This window comes from Gymnoscopelus microlampas (assembly GCF_963454915.1).
Source record: "Gymnoscopelus microlampas genome assembly, chromosome: 2".
Taxonomy (NCBI): domain Eukaryota; kingdom Metazoa; phylum Chordata; class Actinopteri; order Myctophiformes; family Myctophidae; genus Gymnoscopelus; species Gymnoscopelus microlampas.
In genome coordinates, this window is record NC_139939.1 from 18,596,863 (window position 1) to 18,620,310 (window position 23,448).

Consider the following 23,448-nt stretch of genomic DNA (forward strand, 5'->3'; position numbering starts at 1 on the left):
CTTTTTCATTTAACTCTGAGACTGGTTTTCTTTATGTAATTTTCAGATCAGTTGATGTCACTTAATGACATCTCTTTTTTTTTCTTCTCTTTTTTTGTTGGTCATTCTGTTCCACACTGATCTCCTCTGTTAAAGACAGTGGTCCTGACAATTATTAAGAGTCCTCAGACGGTATCTTATTTTCTTTTAAAGGGTCACTTCTGCTATATGCGATACATGGTCATACTTTACGTCACCCACCAACCATCCATAAATCTTCCCAGTCCCTCCGTCTGAAATGTGGAAATATCCCATCATGCCGGTCCCAGAATTCCCTGCTGCGTGGGACAGTGGGTGTTTTTTCAGATTGGTTAAACAGAGAGGAGGACTTGAAAGAGGCCTTGTTGGAGAGTATCACCACATAGACCTGTGTGTGTGTGTGTGTGTGTGTGTGTGTGTGTGTGTGTGTGTGTGTGTGTGTGTGTGTGTGTGTGTGTGTGTGTGTGTGTGTGTGTGTGTGTGTGTGTGTGTGTGAGAGAGTTGGAGGTTGGCTTCTATCGTTCCACCAGACACCTTGTAAACTGAGCCTTTTCACAACTGCACACACACACACACACACTCCCATCTTAGGTTATGCTGATTATAGAGAAAATGTATGGCCAACCGCTGTGTTGAGCTTCACAGGACTACACTGACTTGTAGCTCTGTCCTCTGCTTCCCATCAATCCAATCCTCCTACTCTCCCTCCAGTTTATCTGACAACCACTGATAATGGATGAGTAATGGGAGAATGGACATCATAGTGTGGATGGACAGAGCATGAAGGCGTGGGTGGGTGTGTGCTTTCAGTCTGAGGAGACAAAAGAGGAAAAGCGATGGGTGTTGTTGAATTTCTCGGCACATAACTGCGGTATTGCCTTGCACAGCCGATAAATGTATCAAGACTAGAGCCCGACCGATGCCAGTTTTTTGGGTCTGGTGCCGATCCCAAGAGTCCAACGAAGTGCACAGTTTTCAAATCCATTTGGAAAAGGTATATTTTATTACCTGACATCCCAATGGTGGCATTGTCATCGGGCAAAAATAGTAATAGTAATAATCTACAAGATCAACACTTTGTGAGATTGGCTATTTTTTAATAGTGCTTGCTTGTATATATTTTTCTTTAAATCGGAACATCTCACTGTCTACTACAACTGCAGATACCGGTCATCCAAAAAGTCAAATAATGGCCGATATTTCGTTCAAATGGATATATCAGTCGGGTTCCAATCAAGATGGATTCTCACCAACTAGACTCACTTGCACCAACAGGCCTCCAATGAGGTCATTCTCTCTCTGGTGTGTCTAATTCCATGTGTATCTCTCTCCCTTTTTCTCCCTCTCTGCGTTTGATCAGTCTAAATTGAAACCGACAATGAAAACCCTGGGGCTGATGGCTGCATTCACCTGCCCTGTCTAGTCTACAGATTGCTGGCTAATTGACGCGTAACATGAGAAACTACATCTCCATTCCAACATTAACGCTCATTCTCAGAAAGGCGGCTGTGGCCTTTGTCACTGATTCCTCCAAGGGTATGCTTACATATCTCATGATGCCAGTTTAAATCATTATGTAGGAGGGTGCAAAACTGATTTAAGGTCAGTGCTTTCAGTCGGTGCATTCAGTCAGCTTGAGTGTACCAAATGCATGAGAATGGATTCGCCAGTGATAAGGACGTTCTTCTGTGGTACATTTGATTAAGTACTTGGAAAATTATTATTCAATGATAGTGCTGAAGGATGAGTGTTAAATTGTTTACAGAGCTTCAGCTGACCCAGATAATAGTCCTATAATGCATTTTAAATGACACAGGGGTAAAATGGCTGGCCCTATAAATATGGAGATAGAAAGGACAAAGATTTCATCTTCACAACAGCCAATGTGTCCATCAACTGTCATTTAGCAAGTCACATACCTGTTCCGTCATTGTAAGTCTCTCTGACAAGGCAACAGTGTCACACATGGCATTTTATACTTAAAATGTAAACCACTCTGCGGCCCAGATGTAGACCAGTGAGCCCAGCCACCCTGACGCTAATGTACATTGACACAGCGCAGTTCTGAGTTACCATTAGCCCGCAGGAGTTTTCCTTGAATAAACGTCTGAGTGATCTTTAGCACCGCGAGAGACTGATCAGACATCTAATCCTGAAAGTTGAAAAGATAATCCCCCCTGCTTTTATGGGCCTTCATCGGCCCTGTAAGCCTTTCTACCCTTTTGCTTTGGCTTCTCTCTGCTGCTTAAAAGGTTGCAGAGCCTTGCCTTGAAGTGCCTTAAAGATCTTTGTCATCAGATCCCTTGGTATGCTCCTGACTTGACAATAGCGCGTGCAACGGTGACACAGGTATGCTGCAAGTCAAGAGTGTCTGAATCTAGCATTCCAGACGGCGACAAATCAAACAAGTGGAACATCATGACTAATAATTAGCACTCTGCTTTTCCCTCAGGCACTTTTAAGCAATCTTAGAAACCGACGTCTCTGAACATAGCAGACACTTGATGAAAAATCTTTTCGTCATATGTTTGTGTCAAAGAAGGGAAAGGACGGGGGGTATTTACTGCTTCACCCAGCAGATGGCTGCTCAGAGCGTCTTGTTCACAGACGCTTCGACGGTCGAAATTGTGACCGTCCGATTCCCAGACAGCCTATACCCACTCAGCTACAACCACCCTAAAGAGAACCGCTCTAAAAAAATATATATTCTGCTGTGGGATGTTACCTCAGCTCTGGGTCAGTTTATTAGAAGGTTTTTCTGGGTCACAAGCTTTTCCTGCCCGATTGCATCACAAGGTCCAAGTTTCCGCTGAGACCCATACATTGGTGGGTAAGAACAATAAGTTGCCCCCAGCGATACGCTGCTGCCCTTTGGATATCCTTTAAGTCCTTCCTGATTGGAGAGGATGGAGATTTGTGTGTGTGTTACAGAGAGAATGAGAGGGTGTGTAAGGAAACAGCTGGCCACGCCACCTTTCCTCAGTCGTACACACACAAACACACAGAGTTAGTTGAAAATGAATGAGCATCCATTCATATCCTTGAGCAGTAAGATGTGTGGTCACTCCCACATTTGTATTACATCCTCGTGGGAGGGGGGGTGTACTGTTATTCATCGCTCTCCTCTTTGGTGGTCTAATTATCCAGGGCTCTTATACTGTAGATCAATGAAGCCTTCTGCCATAGTCTTGGTTCTGAGAGATGAGTGATAGTTTGACCTTATTGAGGTTCATCTGTTGAAATGAAAGCAGTCCCTCTGTACTAGGCAGTCAATAACCTCTCTGATGTCGGATGGGATTTTCTCACGATGAATGAATCCCCTCCTCTGAAAGATGTACGTTGGCTTCATGGTCATACCGTCCAGAGATACACAAGGGCAACGCACGCATGCACAGTCTCAGCAGAAAGTTGTGACCTCTCACATCCTCACAGGAAACTCTCTCTTTCTCTCTCACACACACACTCACACACACACATACACACACATCACTGTCAGGAAGCCAATTGCACTGAAATACTGTAGGCTGTTAAAGATAGGGCAGTGATATAAAACATAAATAGACTAAGAGGATCAGAGACAAGTGGAAGCAGATTCTTAGATCACAAATCGAGTGAATGAAGTTAACTACACAAGGGCCTCTAATCTTGAATTTAGGGCCAGGCTTCTCAAAAACATTATTGGTCATTTGTTCATAAGGTGAGGAAGATATTATTAAGCACTAACATGACTGAGATGGAGCCAACCCCCAGTCAACTTAGTATAACTATACTGAATAAGTATAAATAATTATTTAGAATCTATGCACACAAGCGCTCTGGTTGACCAGTGGTAAAGTGCCTGCCCAACAACGCGGAGGTTGTGGGTTCGAAGCCACCGTGGTGCATCCGGCTTTTTCGTGCGTCAATATGAACACAATTGGCCCGTGTTTGGTGGAGGGATGCCATGCGGGGAGAGTGATATTTGTCACTGCACGTATTCTTACGGGCAATTTTCCGAGATTTTGATGTAGAGGGGGGAAAAAGGAGCAGACCTAGTATAGACAAACCACTGAGGGAATCCAGTTAACAATGTACTATATAGGGTTAAGTGGTTTAAGTTCCTACCAGAGTTTACTTCTAAAAAGCAATATAAACTCCTTGAAGTTCAAATATGGTAAATTCATGTTTCCCTCTATACTTCTCTGAAATCTGTGATACATCTCCAATTTGATCATTTATGTCCACAAATTGAGTACTGCCTCCTGTGCCGATATCACAACCCAGACGACGTCACAAAAGCTGCTAAGTTCAGTTCACCCATATCTTCCCTTATACTGAAGTGTGTAGCCTGTAAATTGCCAGTCAGCCAGACTTTTCTCACACAGCCATCTCAGTTGAAATCTCTGTGACAGCAGTGTTGCTAGTAAATGATCTGTTGGAAGGACATAGGAGGACCCCGAGGGGGCTGTCCAGCAAGATGTCTGACCCTGTGGATGTCATCGGTGTCTGCATCCAACACGTATATGATGGATGATTTGTATTGAAAAACGTGTCAGCCCCCAAGGCCACGCACACGCACACGTGCACACTCGTTCCTGAGGCCCCCTTCTCCTAGTTTTCTGACAGCATGTCATTGAGTAGTGGGGCGAGAGGGAGGGGGTAACAGCATAGCGACTCATTGAGAAGGGACACTTTTCTTGTTTCCTGTCCTGCTTGGTAGAGTCGTGCTGTGCGATGCCCTCTTAAAAAGGAAGAAATGCCCTTTCAACCTTGGTTACACTCCAATCATTTGGAATCCAGCCTGTGATCCATGCACTGCATCATGGGTATATTTTTGTTCAGAACTCACCCAGCGAGAAGCTCTTGGCACTTGGAACACGAATGCCATTGTTTTGGATCGTGTACAAGCTCCTCAGAAAGAGCACTTAACTGCTTAACTGCTGCTACTTCAACATTAGCACAGTGATAAATGCAGCAACTCTGACGGGCAAGCCAAATAAGTTTCCTCAACATTTTTGCACTGATTACACGGATTCCATTCCAGTAAACAGATTTTTCCCTTCCCTCTGTTTAGTTTCCACTTGCTATCAGTCTTTTCAGCTGATTTTGACAACAACATTGCCTGGTTTATCACAACAGTGGACAATGAAAAAAAAAAGTTTGTCTTCCTATCTGTATAAGTCCCCTTCTTCTGGTTGACTGGAATTTGGCCTCTAACCCCTCTCCAGTGTCAGTAGAGTAACGCATTTCCATCTCGGCAGGATGAATGTCTTTGGAAACTTACACTGGAAAATGCCACAGTGTCAGGTGGTCAGGGTTTATGCCCAGAGCCCACAGTGGACTAAACAGCGAAATGCCAATGTCCTTTTGTTCCTTGAATGTGGGCGTCTTCAACCTTGATTGACCTTGAAAGTTCCCGAACCTCAATAAGAAGCCTTCTCTTTGATGGGCAGCCGCAGGTTTATTGTTGGCTTGTTCTTAACCGTTTCTGAGGCACGCCAATGGATGAATTGGCCCTTTGGGGCTCTAGGCTCTGTGTGGTCGCTGCATCGAGGCTCCGGCCCGTTTGTTGCGAAGACACAAAGGGCCTGTGGGATTGCAGTTGGAGGAGTTTCTTTCACAACTCCTCTCACTCTTTTAGAAATCGTGTCCTTTCAAGTGGGACACCAAACAAGAGGTCATGGTCAAGTTCACAGTGGAGGTGGTCTCTTTGGACTTTTCTCGTCTAGACTTTAGATGGGAAATCGTCTTTTAACTACTTAAACATTATATACTTTGGGAACCAGGGTCTCCCAGGGCTCTATACTTGGCCTCCTTCTTTTTTTCTCCATCTAGCCCGGGGGACACCCCTGGGCTGGCCGATCTAAAATTTGTGATCTTATAGATCGGCTATTTTCACAAATGCTCGCCTATTATGACGTGCTCAGAAAAGGGACGCTAGGTTTCAAGTGGTTAAGCTTGTGCTTAAAGTTTATCCCAATTTGAAAACGGTTTAGTAGAATAGTATGATTGCATGCTTCAGTCATGGTACAGGGTTCAGCACAGTTGAGCCACAAATCAGTTTAGGACCTATATGGGCGGCAGTTAAACGTTTGCATATGGAGCAGGGTTCCAGTGTTGTGTGTTATCTTTTTAAATGTCTCTGCTATGAATGAAATCTGGAGCGTGCATAAAGTGAACCATATGCCGCTATGGAATCCCCTTGTGATCTCCCTCACTGCTGCTATCCCTCTTTCTGTCTCAATCTCTCTGTTGTTCTGCTGTCTCCCTTCCCTCCCTGCCTGCCTGGGGTGGGGTCACAGCGTGCATGGGACTGTTTGTTTGAGGTTGCCATAGAAACTGTCATATGGGGGTGACTCGGACATGTGTCTGCACTCTGCAGTGTGTGTACCGATAAGCATGTGTGTATGTGCGCTGGAGGGGTGGGTTGAGAGTGTGTGTGAGAATGAGTTCTGCTCCATGCAGAATGAGCTCATCCAGACACACACCCCGACATATTGAGTTTGCCTGTTTCCTTGGATTGTGTAATGGAGAGTCCCCAAAATACTCTCCAGACCCGATCTCTCCCTGAAACCCCTCCTCTATAGTTCGGCCTGGCTGTCTGACCACAGGCTAGTCACAAGGTCCAGTGGCTGAGTAACAACAGAGTAGTGCATTCCTATCTGAGAATGAGACAAATGTTCTATTGCTAAATACATTTATTTTATGTACAGCATAAGCAAGAAATAAGATTTATTTCAGTGGGTCAATCGGTCATTTTTGTTTGCTTAGAAAAGAGGAAGATGAGTTGATGGCCCTCATGGCCGGACATTGACCCATGTCCTGTTATTCTCTGCACATCAGGTTTCTGCATTCATACTATTGCATAACGGTTCCCACTCCCTTATTATCACCAAAGTACCACTTGACTGACATTAAGCAGATTATGATATGGGATTGTGTGCGGTGGTTTTAAACACTTTTTTTGGACTTTAAACACCCGGGTAGGATGAATGTACTGGTATTTTTCTTGTCTTTTAATAGTAAAAATACATCCCAAGAGTAAGTAAATGCTTTCGCCGTGGAAAACATTTGTGGCGCTTGATGCCTACTTTTCCTTGAGGGAAATGTAATGGTACATTTCACAAGGATTTCTGGAAGATGGATTTTGACTCAAAGCGTAAAAGGGCATATTTATTAAAGCCCTAATTATGGATGTGCCATGTGATTTTGGTTTTCCACAAAAAACACCCGTCTTTATGAAACAGGGACGTTCAAACACACTGATGCCATGCATGCTACAGACAGTTGGGGAATGATATCTATGGTAGAAAAGTAGATGAGTGCATTTGAGTGAGTTTTTAATTCATGTTCATTCTTGACCTAAATAATAATTTCATAGCCTTGCCCAGAAGTGCAGCATTACGAAGTACAGCAATACAAGCGTTTAGTTCTGCTATTTTGGGGAAAATCGTGAAAATGTGTGCAAATCTTTGAATATATATATATATATATATTTTAAGCGAACATTTGTAACTCAAATCTTTCCTTCTGGGGAGGGGGGCAAATACATATAAATTTGGGGGTCCTTGTCTGACATGAAAAAGTTTGAGAACCACTGATGTATAGCAACATACGTTTTTTCAAACAAAAACTGCCACCGGAAGAACATGGCAGGATGTCCTTATTTTACACTGTGATGTAAGCAACGCAGCTGTAGCTAGTAAAATAAATAATGGGCGTGTTGGGTGTGTCAACGTGCAAGCTTTGACAGAAGCATTGAAGCTGCAGCTTCATTGCTTACATCACAGTGTATATAAGGTCAGTCAGACACATTTTTACCCTTCTGTATTTTTTCACCCTGTACACGATAACAAACATCCAAATCTTCATTTCATAATGGAAGTCAATGGCAGTCGGATCCTCCTGGACCTTGTCCAGATATGGGTGGCAGTGCCTCAGGTGGTAGAGCGGCCGCTTCCGAATCGGACGTTTCCCGGTTCGATCCCTGGTTACCGCTGAGTTAGTGTCAAAGTGTCCTTGAGCAATACACTGAACACCTAACTGTTCCCGATGAGCAGTTTGGTGCCTTGCATGGTTTCCTCTGCCATGAATGTGTGTGTAATGCATATTGACTGAATGCATATGACATACATGATAGATGCATCATAGGTGACTGATGCCACAGACTGGCCACATGTAGTCCGAGATCCACATGAAGCCACATCATTTTTGAACTCCATCTTGTTATCATCACTGCAGCAGCATCACAGCACATAAGTCCCTCAGCCATTTCCCTTTTTGTCACAACATACCATGTGACGGAAACAATATGCTCATCTAGCGCACTTGTCTTACACTAGAGGTTCGGGCGTCCTTCACACCTACGTTGCACTGCCAATCAGACTGATATGCCCAAATTGCCCATATCTGGAGATCTAGATCTGTCTGTCCTTGTCCCTTTTATGCCCATAAATGGAGATCTCTGTATCTGTCAGTCCTTGTCCCTTTCATTCCCATATATGGAGATCTCTGTATCTGTCAGTCATGTCCCTTTTATGCCCATATATAGGCATGCCCCTTTTGAGCCCATATATGGAGCTGACTCATTTGTTTGCGTTTGATGTCATGACGACACATTGAGGTTAGACAACACACTCCATATTTGGGCGTAGCTGCATTAGGAACTCCTTATATGGTTATGGCTGAGCTATGGTGACCCAAAAGCTTCAAATGTGATGTGTGTCTATGTTAAGATTTTTGATGGAGGTTTCCTAATGTGTTTTTTGAAGGGGCATGAACCCCTAGGGCCTATGGTTTGTCATCAACAAACCACAAAATTGACCTAGGGCCTAGGCCAATTTTGTGGTTTGTTTTCCTATACAGGTTAAAGACTACAGAAGAACATGGCAGGATGTCCTCATTTTACACGGTGATGTAAGGCTAAGCAACGCAGCTGTAGCTAGTAAATAAAGTAAATAATGGGCGTGTTAGGTGTGCCAACGTGCAAGCATTGACAGAAGTCAGTAGCTGCAGCTACACCGCTTACATCACAGTGTACTATATCGGGTCAGTCAGCCATGTTTTTACCCTTCTGTATTTTTTTACCCTGTACACGATAACAAACAACAAGATCATCCGAGGCTTTCATGCCCTTTTGATGTTGTTTCAGATAATCATGATTTCTGAAATTGACACACACACACACACACACACACACACACACACACAGAAAGAGAGAGATTTTCGACCACTACCACAAAGAAACTGTGGAAAAGTACAGGACAATAAAGCAGTGTTATCTTCTACTGCAGAGCTTAGATCAGCTGAGGTTTCAGATGCAGGCACATCTCCAGGGGTCTCTTTTATAAAAGGTTGTTACACACAGCTGTTGCGTTTACAAGCAAATTCAAGCCACGGGTTATGTTCATTTTCGGTTACACTGACTTTCTTTGTGGCATGTCGAAGCAAGCCATTACGATTTTCTACGGCTTTAAGTTAAGAATGCTATATATATATATATACACATTATAACAGTGTATTCTTTGAAGTTATCATAGAGGTGACGAAATCAAAGAGTAGTTTTATAAGAGTAGTTATCAGTTAGTAGTTGGATGCAGCAGCAGCATATTGTTCATGTATTTCTTTTTGATCATCCCTTGAAAGGTCTGTACTGTAAGTGATGCACATAGGAATAATGTAGATGGCTGGCTAAGAAGGCTTACAGTGGGAACTGTCAGCATGATTGTTATTTTGAATTCCCTAAATGGCTCCGAAACTCACATCTAGTGCGCTCACAACTAGTACTGGTGTTCAATTGAGCAAGGCATTTGGGCATGCAACTTAACTTCACTCCTCTGCGATTAATCATGCCGACACAGACAGGTCTGAGGCTGAAGATGATCAAATATGACCCTTGACCTTGTTGTGCCTGTGTGTACATTGAATGAGCTAGCAGTCTCAAAACTTTTGATTTATTTATTTTTATAAAAGAAAACCAGTATCTTATATCTTGATAGCTCAAACAATTGAACAGAACCCCCCACCCCTTTTCAACAAAGAATCGATGTCAGTTGGAGATTTGAGAACATTTACAGCTTGCTTTAGATAACAACTCTCTCCCATGAAAGTGTGTGGTGATGGGAAGCCATGGAGCAGCTATGACCATGGGTATGTATGTCTAGCCTTCCTCAGTGTTTGGTGGTGAGTCCATACGGTAGCAGTTAAAGGCAATGGGACCGGCAAGGGATTGTTTTTGTTTTGCGTGGTTGAAGCAACAGGGGTTTGTTAAACCCTGACTCGATGGGTCTGTCATTAACGGCCGTAATTATAATGTGATTAGAGTCTGGGAGTGTGTGTGTGTGTGTGTGTGGGTGGGTGCGTGAGTGTGGGTATGCTGAGCTGTGTGTCTGCAGGGTTTGCTTGGTTTCTTTGTGTTACATTTCTTGTAGGACTTTCACCATTCTAAATGGCACTTGCTAACATTAGAATGACTTCATTAGCTAAGTGATGTGGAGGACTGCATCTCAATTACATTGGTGTAGATGTATGAATAACAGAGCACTGGCACACTTTGATCAAAGACAGTATGACCTTGAATTTAAAGCACATAGACATGATGTATCAATGACAGTATATTACACACAACACTACATACCGTATTAGCCAATGCATTCAATATCCTTGCAATCAAACAATGTGTCATACCATATAAGAGAAAGTGTACCGTCTTGGTGGCCTTCAGGACATCAACAGATAATGTTTGTCTGTGTCAGTTTGATTATATCAGCTGTGTGGGTGACATAACCAGGAAGCTGCATGTGTGTAGTGTAGATGGTAGATGGCCAGACCTGACATTTAAATAAGCCAAGATCTTGATAAGCCACGGTTGTTCCGGTTGTTAACATTCCACACTGAAGTTTGTAAAGGGTGAATGTAGTGTAACAGTTGTTAGTGGTCTTGTGTGTGCCTCGTCTGGGTAACACCACTGGTTGATGCTTTTGTTTTGGACAAAATCTGACACAAAATGTAATATAAAGTATATATGATTTGAACATGCTTGATCATTTGACATTTAAGGGAGACAGACAAACGGGGACTCGGGTAGGGCAAGCATTTTCAACTTGCATCGTTCCTGACTTGCATCGTTCTCGAGTAGGCCGGTGCCCGGTCTAGTTAATTAAATGAACCGTAGCATTTTGATTCTGGGCATGTCATAGTGGGGGAACATTAGGGCGAAAATTGGCGAACAGTAAGTGGAATTAGCCGAACTACATGGACACAACATGTCGCAACGCAACGTCTTATGAGCTTTTGATTGGCTATGTTCGGGAAAGAAATTCGGTGGAGAGGGAAAAAAGGAGGGTGTGGGCCAAGTATACTCCTTCCTGTTGATTTTGCTATTTTTATTAAGAAGAAAGCCCGGACTGGATCCGCGGATCCAGATCTTCAAATGGTAAAATCAGCAGGGAGTTCACATTTTTATTAAAAAACCAAACTGGGTTTGGTGGTGCTCTATATTGTCTGAATCAGCTTTGTTTGTTTACGTGCTAAAAGAGTGACTTTGAGAGCTGTTTTATGTCGTATAATGTCAATGAGGGGCATATTTTGAATTATACATTTTTTATCAATGGAGCAATTATTTTTGATTTCTTGTCCACCTTAGGAGTTACATCATGGCAAGGTAACTAGTAACTACACAACCCAAACCTCTACCAAAGTGGTCTTGCCCTACTTTTGAGAATTAATACAGTGCTGCTAACTTTGGACTTTGAGGAATTGAAGCTTGGTTCTCACGAGTGTCAAAATAGCGGTTCACACTCTGAAGTACTAAGAAAAGCTCAAATGTTCTGCTCCGCACTCCTTTTCAGGTCTTCACCCACTCACAGTTCATTCTTGCATTTCTGGGATAAAACTTACTCCTGACATTTTGTCATCTTAAATTCAGTCCCAGGCCAGCAGCATTCCTCCATATTCTAGTACCATCATTCTGGAACATCTATCCATTTTGCACTTAAATGCATAGGCTTTTTTGTCCGTTTGTGGCTGAGGGGACAACGTAACCATGGAAACCAGTTGTAGAAAAAAAAAAAACAAGATCAAGTGATAGTATTGTTTCTTTTTCATTTTTGTCCTACTGATTGTGTTGACCTGAGGTGTGTTTGGCATCCTGTTGCCAACAGTGAGGAAAGTGTGTGTGTGTGTGTGTGTGTGTGTGTGTGTGTGTGTGTGTGTGTGTGCGTGTGTGCGCGCGCGCGCGCGTGTGTGCGCGTGCATGGGTGTGTAGGATAGTTGTGTATCTGTGCTTTTCTGCATGTGAAGAGATTTGATATGCATGCTACGTAGGCAGAATGCAGTGATTGCTATCAGAGCTATGGCAGTGTGCAGACTGCAGATATAATGCTTTGTGGAGAACAGACCCAGGGCACAGTTACACAAAGAGACGCCATGCAAACAATGTACAGCAGCTGTTAGAAAAAAAGTGAACCTCGGGACTTCATCAGGGGCATTGTTGATAATAATGCCACAGATCACACCTTAGCTTCCACTACAGCCACGGGGATTTTTTGACAAGGTGTTTTGATATAATCCATCGATTTGTCTTTCTTTCAGAAATGTTGAGGCACGTATGAAAATGGATAAGGAAGGTATCCTTTCGTATTGTGATGACAATAGTTGCTCAAAGCTATAGGTTTAGGTTAGGGGTGTTAATGACAGTTAAAAACAAGAAAATGTTGATGTGTCAGAGGCATTTACCAATTCATTGTTTTTTCGTTGTTGTTTTTTAAGATTCCGATATCGCTATGCCTATCGACTAAAAAACGCACTGGGTGATGTTTTAAGGCCAATTATCTGTGGTAAGCGTAAGCACGACATTGTGTTGGACAGTTCTTTGACGATTCCCAGTCGTGTCTGTTCATAAAGTTATAATTACTGTGTTGCTGAAGTGTCGGCAAGAGGGGATATTATTGTGCCATTAGTGGCTCAAGTACTTAATCATATGCTGAAATCCTGCATCCTTCCTCCACAGCTGCATAGTCCTGCTTTTGCTATAAACCCCAAAATGCTTTAGTTACAGAATGGAGTTTGCCCTCTCTGAATCTGCATGGAGATACATGCTGTTTAAATGCTACATATTTCCTACCCGACTCTCTCCTCTTTGCACAGACATACTAGGGTGATTCTTCATAAATGGGTCATCATGGAAGTATTGCTGCTAGTACTGTAAGTCAAATGTATAACAGTGCTTACACAGTCGCCGCTTTATCCACCACTATTGGTTTTCGTCATCAGGTAACGCTAAATCCACGATGCTCCCATATACACTACACCAAAATGATGAATTCAGCCGTACCAAATGAGAAGTTTCAATGGGTTATTTGCGCAATTATGGCGTTTTTAACACCCCTAGTTCATGTTAGTTGTGAATAGAAAGCTTGTAGTAGCAAATGATGCATTTACCATTTGCATTATTTACCATTATAAAAGCTTGGAATCCTACAGCCTACAGCTCTTACAGTGTTGAGAGACATGATGAAAATTACAAATGGAACTAGTCTGCAGACATGTTTTTATTTTATTTATTTTTTATTTATGTTCTCAACACTCCATAATCTTTAACTTAACCCATTTAGACCTGGAACACCTATACATTGTTATACCTTTCAATCCGGGAACACCTTTGTGTAACATTAGCTGTTGCTGTGTATATATAGCAACATATTTTTGTTTGAAATTTTTGAATTAAAATCAGAAGTTTTTCAGAAAACCGGCCTCAGGTCTAAATGGGTTAAACCATATTAGGCAGTTATAACCCTGGAAACTGGGTCAATCATAGTTAACTGTTCCCATTGTTAAACTGGCTTTATTGTCGTTTATAACTAACTAGCCATAAAATCTTTTGTCTCATTTTCCCGAATCCAAACGTGGTTATGCTTTTATGTAAGGAAGCACTGTGTAAACACCATTGAAGTTGACCTGCAGTAGTACATTTCACTCTAGTATCTTAGGGCAATAACTTCTCTTTGTTGTTGGTCATCTGAACTTGCCCCAGGGCTCATTTCATCCTTCTGAGCAGAGGACGGGAAAAGAGTAATGATGGCTCCTGAACAAACAGACTTTTTGGTGCCTCGCTCTCCTCAGCTTCAAGTGAACTCTGTTGTCTCTCTACCTGAGCCTCAAGGCAGAGGCAGGCTACCCCGGTCATGCTTGAGCGCTATGTAATGACTGTGTGTGTCTGTGGATGTATAGCCTTCGTTTGTGTGCTGATTTATGGGTGATGTGGCTGTCCGTGGCTCTGTGTGCGTGTGTGTGTGTGCATGCATGCATCTGCTTGTGTTTGTGTTCTTTCAGTTAATGAGTCCATTTGCTCAAACATTGACAGCTTTGTTCAGATCCCTGTAGGAAGTGAACCTAAGGGCATTCTCATTATGTTATTCATTAGCTCCTCTCTAAATACCTCTTTACCCCTCAAACATGGATTAATGGCTACTTATGATTCCACCCCTACAATCATAAAACGACCAAATAGACATGGGAGTGACAGAATTAGTTGTGTGCGTGCGTATGTGTGTGCGCATCTCTGTGTTTGAACAGTAGGCGACATACTGCTCTGTAAGTTAACCTTTAAGGCCAATGGAGGTTAAATGTGTTACCAGAGCCAATGTTCTGTATGTAATAGCATCCACTACTATGACATTCATTGTCATGGTAACTGACTGTTGACAAGACACCAAGGACACCGCAAACCGGGCTGTAAAAATTAGTCACCCGATTCATTATCCTAAAGACTATTTTTGTCATTAATTATTTATTTTGTGGATTCAGTGGGTGGAATATTGTGTTCATGGTGGACTAAACTTGAACTTGGTACAGGCTTCCTGCTACAGAATCGTCTGTCTAACGGTTAGACAGACGATTCTGTAACACCAAAGTTGGCAATGGGATAGTCCAGTGGTTAGACTCTAACCACTGGACTATCCCATTGCCAACTTTGGTGTCCTAAATCTTTGTGAATTATAAGTAGGCCTACAGTACATAAGCAAGAGTATTGCAAATTCCTGCATGTTGTATGAGCTGTTACTTAATATTTCTTAATGGTATTATTACATATTTTCTATTGCTACTACAATGTGTGAGGAACCAGAAGAAAATAATGTCTTAAGTACTTTGGAAGGCTCTTACACTTGACCCAATTTTGTAAGGGAAGGCAAGTTTATTTGTAAAGCCCATTTCAACACCAAGGCAATTCAAAATGCTTTAAGTTAAGATAAAACAGTGCAACTCAAGAATCAAAAATGTCACTGAAAACTAAAAGTGGCAGAAAACTGAATAGTTTCATTTCAGATAAGTGGTGCATAAAAACTGAACACTGCAGTTTTATTTCTGGGGACATAAAGAGAGGTCAGGATGGTTCATGATGAATCACAAGATCAAAAACGTGTTTTGGCCCTAAACCATTCAGACTGAAGCTGTTATCTCGTATCTGAGGTGGGAGAGGTCGAAAACAAAAATTTGTGGAACCTTTTTTTTTAATTATTCCAGTGGCGTGGCCTTAAAAACATTTAATCCAGAATGTTTTTTATTATCTTAGGCATTACCACATCTGTCATTCCCCTGTGACGTCTCTACCACCCGAGGAGGCCATTTTGTTGTTCTTGCTAAAGGGACACCGGTCCCAGTGATGAGGTCAAGTGTTTGCATTCCTGAACGGTTAGTATCGGCTAACATACTCCGTCCACTGCTGTTACAGCTTGGCATTTGATGGGAAATGCTGACTGAACGCTGATAGCAGGGTTTTACAGTAAATGGATACCAGAGTGTAGATGGTGAAGCAGGCCGCCCAGCTCTTCCTCCATACTATGTTTTTGTTACTGACCATATTATCGTACGGGTCAGTAAGAGGCTGACTTAAAACAGAGGGATGGGCTTGCAGCTTGCTGTGCAAAAGAGTCGTCATTCACCAGGCTTGAAATAGTTGCTTGGAGACCACAGATTACAAAACACGCATTTCAGATGTTTCTGTTTAGTTTTTTAGACTGTCTTGAGTTTTGTCACAGGGGCACAGTGGAGGATGAGCAATCACAGCAGTTATTGTTAAGAAGAGCGTGATAAGTTATCATTAGGAGATAGACTTGCATAGTGTTTATCACTAAACGCCTGATATGGTTGCTTAGAGACGATACTGTGAGGGCGACTGTAGCATGAATTGGGTTTGAAAGAGCGCTTACACTTACAGGGTTGTCGTAACAACGGATCATGTGAATTGAACCCCACAGGAAGGGCGAACATTCCGTGAAAATAGCAGATCTGCAAGCTCACAACACAACGCATTGTGAGCTTGTTGATTGCCTATTTTCTGCAAAGATATTTGGTGTAAAGTGAAAACAGGAGGTGGTCGGGTATAGAGACCTTGGGGATCCAGGTCAACTAAGTATAGAGTTTATGTAAAGTGATTTCTTAAGAAGCACACTTATTCATTGTATCTGCAATGTAGATCGCTTTCAAAATGGATTTACACCTATGCAATCGTTAAATGAAACTGAGACAATAGGCACAACTTGAATTAACCCTATTATGGTTGTGTAGTATACAATCATGATACAGTTAGAGTAACTACTGTATTTAGAAGTCATCATAAACACAAACACTCACCACCGCTGTTAAGATTCTATAGTAGATTTGTAGCTTGTTCAGCAGTTTCAGCTGTGGGTATTGTGTCGGGGGGCATTGGGTGCAATTTTTCCCCTGACTCAGGCCTGGCAGTGCCAGCTTGGGTTTGTGATGGAGGGGGACTAAAGTGCTGAGTGATATACTGACCTCTCAGTCTGAATTACCATGGGGAAAGATTCCCCTCTCTCTCTCCCTCTCTCTGTGCCACTCCTTACTGGGTATATTCTCTGCACTGCAGATGCAGATACGAATGCTGTCTGCAGAAATGAGAAAAGTACTGTATTGCAAAACTACAGAAAAGATTATAGCATGCAGAGATTATACTGAATTGCCTTACAGCCTGAGTACACATTTAGACGGAGCAGTTAAATGTAGATGTGGAGTGGTTTAGGCCTCTGAGCTGTTCTTACAGCTTCACCCAGCTGATGGCTGCTCAGGTGGCTTTAATGCGGGGGTAAAGCTGTTAGGGGTTACATGACTTGCTCAGGGACTTTTCGTCACATATGCTGGGCAAGCCGAGTGACTTGTGAGGTCGAGAAATTTGTTCTGATTCTGAGGATTTATACCCAGTGTGGTACAGTGGAGTTTTTCTTAATACAATATAACCAGTTACATTTTTTACAGTGATACAGCTTTGAAGGCATGAAAAACAAGCCATTCCAGAGAGGAGCACACCGTCTAACATTATGTTACGTAAGAGTACAGTGCATGTGATGGGTAAGCCATGACATCTGGCAATATACACATTTACATGTGATGGCAATTTAGACAGACACATGGCCTCCTTGATGTAGCTGCATTTGGCTATTAACGTGATCACTAGTCCATCCTGTGCCATTAATATAAGGTACCAACTGTATGTGCATGCACAAGTGTGTGTGGATGTGCACGTTCCCTCTCAGTAAAAGGGAATCACATTAGTCTATGTGATTAAATGCCATCGACTGTACAGCCGATATTACAGCAGTCATCATCATTTAAAATTGATAATGCTCGTCATCATGTAACGCCGCTATCAGCAACACATGCACGTGCACGAGCGCACACACACACACCCATACTTCTCTCTATGTAAATCCCCCACACACTCCTTAATCTGACACACTTGCGACTCAGCCAGTGTTGTGTTCTAGTTTTTTTCGGAAGGTATACGCTACGATACGATGCGCGTGGTCGTGGGTATACGCTCTCGCGTTTTCAATGGATGAAACAGTTTTTGAAGGTATACGGTAGCGACGAAAAAAAATCTCAAGGTATACGCCGTACACAGCATCTGACGGTAGAACACACCACTGGACTCAGACTACATGTAGATGGGTTTTCATGACGCACCATGTAGTCATCTGTCTCTCACATCTTTCCTCATCACATCCCATTTATTTGTTTGTGAATGGTAAAAATGTACATTGACTTAATAGTATTCAATTAGAATGTAATGCTATCTTAGCCTCAAGGCTCCCAGATTGCACAAGTCTTGCACAAGACTCATTGTTACACATACCTCATTGTTGTCCTGTTCCTTTGTTTTCTTTCTATATTCTTATGACAATGTTTATAAACTTGAAGGTGAAGCTCCTTGCATGACATTGAACCTCCCAGCATTGACCTTAGCCTTTGGCTGCTGTAGGTTCACCTCTGAGGTGTTAACGATGTGTCAACAACTCAATCATGGAGGCCACTTCCTTTGAACAAGGTGTTACATGTGTTACGTGCCACTGAAAAGCATGTGTCACATACCTACAGTACTAGTACTACACACTGGTCCTAAGGCAACACGCATACATGTAAAACTTGGTTACGTGACCAGAAGCTCGATTCTATTCTACCCACATATATTGTTTTGCTCACCCGCAACTTTATGGAGCGTGGATCATTCCCCACTGATCTCTCTGGTCATGTGTGTTTGCCCAGATGTGGCATTTTTGCTTGCTTTTTGTTTTTCTTCCGTATTGTGTCGGCAACGCTGGTCAACCTCCTTGTTCTTGGTTGTTTTTTACCGCTCAAGTGGTAAACCATATTTCTGAGTTATTGGCTATTGGCTAAGTGTTGAATGTGTCCGTGAGTGTTGAGACGAGACACAGCAAGAGTCAGGCTGCAGTGGACTGTCATTGTTGTGTTTGTGACCATCCTGTGTAGTGTATTGTATTGTATTTATGTATTTATTTGTTTGTTTTTTAACAAAACCAGCCGTGTAGTACTTCTAGTTGGACATAATACTCATGTATAACTGCACACTGTCACATAAGCATTGTGCATGTGATACATACATAGATAGACAGACAGACAGACAGATTCTTGTCATTTAGGTAATCATCAGTATCCAATAACATTTACAATACTTTTTTTCCCGGACATGAATGAACCTTCACGTTGCTCTTCCTGTACAGTGAAATGGATGTAATTTCTCCATGGGCAGTACACCTTTAAGAAATCTCTCTCTGTCTCACTCTCTCATGTTGCTCACACCTATACAATTTGAACAACAAAACTGTGCAATCGGATATGTTGTAAAGAGATCCACATGTAAATATGCTTACAGGAAGACGCAGCATAAGATGAAAGACAAACAGCATCTTTCATGACCTGGATAGCAGGTTGTTGACAGCAAGCTGGCTGCCTGGACGTTGTTGTCTTGCTACACGTAGAAGAACCTGCTGATTGGAGCTCTGCCAGGCATGAGGAGATGTGACAATACTTCTTTTATTAGACTCTTGCTCCTGTAGTTTCGGTTGTTAAGTGCTCTGCCTTTTCACCAAACCCTGCTTATCAAGCTTTATTTTAGTTTCAACCTAAGATGGCCTGGATGGACGGCAGTAGCGGGGTTCTATCTATGGGATCTGTAGTCGAAGTCTGATAGCCCGGACAGACGGTGGGTGGAAATCCGAGTATGGGGCTAGTATTTAGTTACTTTTATCTTGCTACTTTATTTTGTAGCTCTTCAATGTATTTTATTCTTGCTACAACGTCGAGGAGATGACACCAAATAATGTTTACTCTGTCTTGTGTACCTGTATGGGAGATAAACTTTTTCTTTTTTTCCTGCTTTTTTTGCTTGCATTTTTAATGAATGTTGAACTAGGAGCAGATTGTGGACAGGGCTGTGGAGGATGTGAAATGGGACATCTAGAGGGAACCGCTGCTGCAGGTTGTGTTTCTGTTGTATACATGAGTACACTACTGCACGCCCCGCCCATAAACACTGACCTTTAATACAGTTGCCTGGGGGTTGGGGCCTTGGGGTGGGGGGTTGAATGGGGGATGTAATGAAAGAGGGGGAGGGGGGAGCAGAGAGGTGTGGAATGTGGGAGAGAGACAAAAAGAAAGTGAGCGGGATAAAAGAAGAGAGTTGAAAAAGGAGAGAGAAGAAAGGGTGGAAGGGAAGCACATGAAAGAGAGAGTGAGAGAGAGAGTAGGATAGGGAGGAGGAGGGGTGGTGGTGAGTGTGTGTGTGTGTGTGTGTGAGTGTGTGAGTGTGTGTGAGAGAGAGAGAGCCTGAGCTCTGATTGGTCTAGCTGTGTGTGTGTGTGTGTGTGTGTGTGTGTGTGTGTGTGTGTGTGTGTGTGTGTGTGTGTGTGTGTGTGTGTGTGTGTGTGTGTGTGTGTGTGTGTGTGTGTGTGTGTGTGTGTGTGTGTGTGTGTGTGCGTGTGTGCTTACTGCCAGTGGGCGGGTGGGCGGGGCGGGGATTAAACCAATGTCACGTGGTCACTTTAGCTCCTTTTCCACACAAACACACACACACACACACTCCCAGATTTGCTGAGAACACACACACACTCACAGACACTCACAGCTGTTGATATTTCTCAGTGGTGATCGACCGGGGCAGCCAAGAAGCAGTGCACACACACAATCAGGGGAGAAAGGACGTCTGTTTTCAGTCTGCTACAGAACCAAAGAGGATATACTACAATAAATATATTTGTACCGAACTGAAGGGAGAAGTGGACCAACTGGTTTTCTTTATTGCCGTGTGGCTCTTTCATATTCGTCTTCCACCTTCTCTCGCTTCCCGGCTTTCTGTATGGGAGACTGACTGTGGTGGAATTTGAGTGCGGGACCCAGAGAGGGAAAGAGAGATAGACATGTGTTTTGACTCTGCTGCCTACTACTGCCTGCTCTGTCACTGACTAACGAGGACATACTACAAGGTTGGTTGGTCTCCAATTATTTGATTGCGTATGGGAATGGTTGTTATGTTATTTGCGGCTGGTTATCTGATTATTTGGGTGGTTGGTTTGGCAGCTGGAAGGGCAGTGATCTTTTTCTCTCTCACATTTTCCCCCTTAGGATTTCATGTTTTCACTTGACATGCAAACCAACTTCCTTTTGAATGGGAGATCACTATTTTCCTGCTTTATTTATATACCTGATAACATCTGTGTGTCAGAGACAGAGATATGACCTTAAGATATGATCCCAATAACGTCTTGTATTGTAGGGGAATTCCATCTTTGTATGGGTGCCTGGGCACACGTAGACCTCTCATACACACGCTTTCACATATTGCTTGCACACATAAACACATGCTGGTCCACACTGTTAAGCACTGGTTAAAAGGCTTGGCTCTATGTACTTGGTGTTGACCACAACGGAAGTGGGATTTAGTTATTAGCCCTGTACAAAACAACAATTTTGAATCTTATTGTTTTTATATTTGTCCACACTGTCAAGAGGCGCTAAAGTACAAGGATTTCACTGCCTGCAATGTTGCCACAGCTGTGAAGTGCATGTGGCCAATAAAAAACAACAACCTTGAAAATGTTAAATAAACAAAAATATTAGAGGTTGGCTTCATATCCCCTCCCAAAACACGAATACGTGCAGTCGTACCATTTAGACAAAAACTGCTTTGTCATTTTAAATGATCATAATGAGAACAGCTTCAGTGTTGCAACCTGCCCAGAAAATCTAAATGGGTGAACTGACAGTGGACCAAGTCTACCCACCAGCTATTACACACTGACATGTATAAATAGAGAATAGTAAAAGTAACAAGTCATAGTAAATCCTCTGGTACAGTATATCTTGAAGCTACACTTTCAGCCTGCGCTCTCTAGTTTCACTGTAAGTTTCACTGCTTCACTCCTGTCTCTGGCTTGTTTAGACTGGGAACACGCCTCCTTGTGTGGGTGGGTGTGCGCTTGGGTGTGTGGATATAATTAGCCAATGTACAGAATCTTTCCTGGTATTGTTACTGTTAGGTCTGAAAGATGACCCAAAAGGCGCCCTGTCTATTTTTAGAAGTGGCAACTAGCAGAGGGACACAGGCAACCACGCTTTGAAGCTTCCCCAGGCATGATAGAGATACTATGAGCAGGAGAAATGGATGTGTGGGTGAGTGAGTGTTTGTGTTTGTGTGTCAGGTGTCATACAGTGTGAAAGACATGAGACAGAGAGAGCCAGACAGACGATCAGACAGAAAGAGAGAGTACATTTTTCATCAATGTAGTCTCCTCCTTATTGATATTGCACCGAAAGATGTACCATGTGTGCCCCATGGATTCTGTCACTGGTACTGCCTGCTTCATTCACGTTCTAAAAGTATCACACAAACATTATCAGCATCAGCTATTTAGGCCACGCGATACTGTCGTACGGCAAAGTATAGGTTTTACGTGGTTATCCTATACTAGTATGAGGCGGCCATAGCTGAATGTATAGAGAGGCGACATGGGAAACCGAGAAGGTACCAGGTTCATGGCCCCCAGCTATGTGTCGAGGTGTCCATGAGCTCACATCTTACAGTGATAACTAAGTTATAACTCAAAAAGCAACATATTTAGTTGATTTAGTTAATAATCATGTTTGATTCCAGAAGACACGAACGCATCAGTCACAGTGTTTGTGAGAAACAGCTTTGTTTGTTTTTTAGCTGTGTAACCACTAGCAAGCTAGGCTGACGCGACACCTTGTAAACAAAGAGTTGTTGTGTTGAGAAATGGTTCACAGCAGCAGCACCCCGTAAACAGTTGTGATGAATATTCAGAGAGACAGCCACCTTTTGCCTAGAGGGCCTGTGAACAGATCACACAGATGTGTGGGAGGGGGGAGGGGGGAATAGCCAGGGTCACTATAGGTCACAGGGTGAGAGGTTGTTGTGGTCACCTTGCCTCAGGCTGCGGTCACAGTCTAGAGCTCTTCAGCAAACACAGGCTGAGCCGTCTAGCCGATACAAATCATTGGAGTATATATCAATTACGCTAGTGTTTACTATTTACCACTCTATTTAATTAACCTTTGTGAAATGGCCAGTCTTGCGTCATTTATTTTCCTCTTGGCAGACTTCTTAAAATGTGCTTGTTCATAAAAAAGATAATGTCAGTGCCCGATTGAGTTTGAACTAGGGCGATCATGACTAAAATGATAATCCTGATTAGTTTGCTGAATATTTTATGATTATTGATAAACCATCATTGATTTGCTCACTGTGCTTATGACTGCCAGTGCCAATATCTTTGGTCAAATGGTACGTAATGGTGAATGTGGTGGTATTGCTCCTCTGTGTGTCTGATGACATTGATTGAATATTTTACTGACACATTTTTTAAAGTACAGCAGTACAATGAGTTAAAAAGATGGCTAATGGATAAGACACCAAAAAACCAAAGGCATGTCTCCATTGTGGTCCATTAAACATTCAACACTGGACAAAAACAAGAGTACAACAGACAATACAAAATAAAATATAATGTTAAAATATACAGTTTTAAGCAGTTCATGATATAATATAGAAAGCACGTGGGGGGGGGGGCAGGGATACAACACACGGAGGATGCCACTCACAAGGGCAAACTCACAGAA

At 42.6% G+C, this 23,448-nt stretch overlaps 1 protein-coding gene across 7 annotated transcripts in view; it reads left to right on the forward strand.

Annotated features, from left to right (window-relative positions):
• The window catches only part of add3a (adducin 3 (gamma) a), a 130,019-nt gene that overhangs the window by 52,734 nt on the left and 53,837 nt on the right, over positions 1 to 23,448 (forward strand). For 4 of the 7 annotated variants that reach the window (XM_084078382.1, XM_084078387.1, XM_084078386.1 and 1 more), the window contains exon 1: positions 20,384 to 20,795. The exons of the other annotated variants lie outside the window; for them this stretch is intronic. The gene's annotated coding sequence lies outside the window, so the exon portion shown is untranslated. Of the gene's footprint in view, positions 1 to 20,383; positions 20,796 to 23,448 lie in introns of those variants that run through there. 7 annotated transcript variants of the gene reach the window in all.